A 3,391-nucleotide genomic window follows, 5' to 3' on the forward strand; every position below is an offset into this window, starting at 1 on the left:
CATTATACGTACACCTACATCACAACCACCATCAGCGTCAACTATTAATTTTTTCGTCACCATCATCTTTATCATAAACAAAGAAAGAAAAAAACAAACAAACAAATGAAAATGAGTGAAATTAAATGAAAATAAATGAAACAAAATCAAATAAAGATAAAGATAAATAAATAGAAATAAATAAAAATGATTATAAATAAATAGAAATAAACAGAAGTAAATAAAAATAAATAAAAAATATAAAAATAAATAAAAATAATTAAATATAAGTAAATAAATGATTTATGTATTTATTTATTGAACAAGAATTTGAGGTGAAATACATTTGTAAAATCCTAACCACAATGAATAAAATTATGAGAAAATTTAAAACAATCTATAGTTAATGTCACGATTTCAAGTATTTTCATAACAACAACAATAATAATAATAATAATAATAATATAATGATAATAATAATAATATAATGATAACAATAATAATAATAATAATAATAATATATTAATAATAATGATAATAATGATAATAATAATAATAATAATAATAATAATAATAATAATAATAATAATAATAATAATAATAATAATACTAAAAAATAAGATTTATAGAGCGCACATATCCAGTTAGAAAGTTCTTAAGGCACAAGAAACAGAAACATGAAACTGTTCAAGTCAAGAAAAGCTAAGCAATATAATAACGCTAAATGAAAGTTACAGGAACGTTAAAGGCATGTTGGAAAACAAACTAAAATATGGATAACATTAATTAAGGATAACCTCAGAAATACTGTGAACAAAAAACAAGCACTCGACTGATATTCGGCCGCGACAGAAAGCACTGGCTCGATGTGGTAGAACGCGAAATGTCTAACGCCAATATAGTGCACAGATGGTGATGATGATATGATACGTGTAAGTAAATTAATACATTTAAATAACTTCCTCCTCATTAAAAAAAACAAAAAAAACAAAAAAAAAATGTTCAAGAATACTAAACCCTGTATTGTTTTAATCGTCAACTTTAGGCTTGACTATCTACTTAAACACACTGAAAAATCTGGATTTTTTTCCGTTAAAGCAGAATAATCTGGAACGTGCGATTACATACTTTATTTAGTTATTTATTTATTTATTTACTTAGTGGCCAATTTTTGTTTATCTGATTCTAGGTATTTTTTTTTCGCATTTGTATGTGTGTTGTGTCTGCGTATGTTTTATGTATGACATTTATTTATTTATTAAATTGATTACAGTTATTGTTTGAGATTTTTTTTTTCTTTATTATCTCTTTGCTTTTTAAAAATTTAAAAATTGTTATCTTTTTTTTATTTAGGAAACCTTTGACTTCTTACACGCTCTTTAAAGTTTTTTTTTTTGTTTTTTTTTTTGTTTTTTTTTTGGTTTGTCTTTTTTTTTATCATATTATATTATATTCATGTTTTTCTGTCTATTTTATTAATTGTTGGTAGATTGATAGGTAAATTATTTTGAATTTAATGTTTAACGTATAACAAAGAAATCTGAACATTTTTCAGGTTATATTATATTATCTATGCCTCTGTGGTAATTCAACAAAATACGCCCTATATACTTTCTCTTTCGGCCCGACAGGCGGAATCACGCCCTTATCGTACCCTAAATTGTCTTTTACTCATTACTGTACTCCCTCACCACAACAATGACCACACTGGCAATACATCTAATTACTTTCGTGGGTTATACTTGTCTTCACGCCAAATAAATCCACGTCCAGAATTATGAACCAACATAATATAATCATATTTTATGAGTTACCGCATCATAGAAGAAATAATATATTTATGTAAATGGATCGCTATGTTTACAACCACTCCACTTGGACCTGTAAATTGAATATTAATATACAATTGATGAAATGATAAGGATAAGCTTAATCTATGTAAATAAAATACTGATATAATGTTGCAATTCATTTACGTTTCTATACAAAACAAAAAAAATCATTTCTGTCATTAACAAAAAATGAAACAACCGAATTACTGGAGGGACTTTGATTTGTATTGTGAATTTGACTTTCTTTTTGTAATATTAGTTAAGTACTTTTTAGTGGAAAGGCATATTTTTTTATTTGCATTTACTTTTTACAGTGAGTCTGTTGGGCGGGCGCGGGGGAGTGGTTCTATCCTTTGAATAATTTTACTATGTATTTTACTTTCTTTGTGTTAATAATCAACCAGCCTATATATATTTAGTTCTAAAACTGTACAACTCTATCTAATAATAACACTGCCTATATTATTAGATAAAATATATTACTCAACATTAAGCTAATTATATTCTTCATTGTGTAGTAATTAACTGTAATTACGTTTATTTTAATCTTTTTCTCTATAATTCAAACTTGTCTTACATTTTGTTCATTTTATGTATATTTTATGTACGGACCACCATTACAATTTACTAATGTATTAATATTTATTATATAATTCAGGCATGATCTTAAGGACCGTTCACAATCATCAATGTTTTTGCAAAATAAAGTACATGGTTACGTGACGGAGGCTAAATAAATCAATATTTGCCAATTGTGAAAAGTGTTTTTACGGCTTAAGTTAGCTCTGTGTAGCTAGCAGTGCAAGTACAGCTAACCTCTGTAAAATAAAAAATAAAATGATACACAATTATGCACGTAAAGTAATGTCCGCACGATCAAATTGTATGCGACAAATGTACGGTATGTGATATGCTCATATTTTAATGTAATATGACATCATCATGCCTATATATGGGCTCATCACACAAAGTCACATACAATTAGGGCTTAAGGGTGTAATGGAGAAAAACAATTAGTTATTATTTATTTAATTTATTTTATTTGTGTCAGGTTATTTGAAATTTGCTTCAATAATTATAATATTACATAAAAATAACACTGTATTAGAGGTGCATAACAATAACACTGTATTAGAGGTGCAAACAAGTCTGTTCAAATCAAAGAAAACAATTATATAAATTCCCCCTTCAAGGAAAAAAAAAAACTTGTTTAGGAACCCCAAAGTCTTGCATTGTTTTAATCTCAGCTTAAGGTCTTTGAGTGACATTGACTGTCTATTGAAATGTACTGAAAAATCTGGATGTTTTCCGTCAAAGCAGTTTGATCTGGAACATGCGATTTGAACGTATCAACGAATTCTAAATATCAACAGCTTGGTTTGAAGACAAATGTAACTCACGAAAGTCCGTAGAAGTATTTCCAGTGTGGTCATTCTGGTGGTGAGAGCCTGTACACAACTACAATGAAAGACAATTCCCTACAATTTTCCTAAGAGTGTACTACTTCTCTAAACATCTTTTCAGAACGATACTTACATTTCAGCCCTCTAAATGACACAAAAGAAGGGGGGAGGGGGGAG

The sequence above is a fragment of the Anneissia japonica genome, unplaced genomic scaffold (genome assembly GCF_011630105.1).
Source record: "Anneissia japonica isolate Jap-2015-1 unplaced genomic scaffold, ASM1163010v1 scaffold287604_len118791_cov124, whole genome shotgun sequence".
NCBI classification, from domain to species: Eukaryota; Metazoa; Echinodermata; class Crinoidea; order Comatulida; family Comatulidae; genus Anneissia; species Anneissia japonica.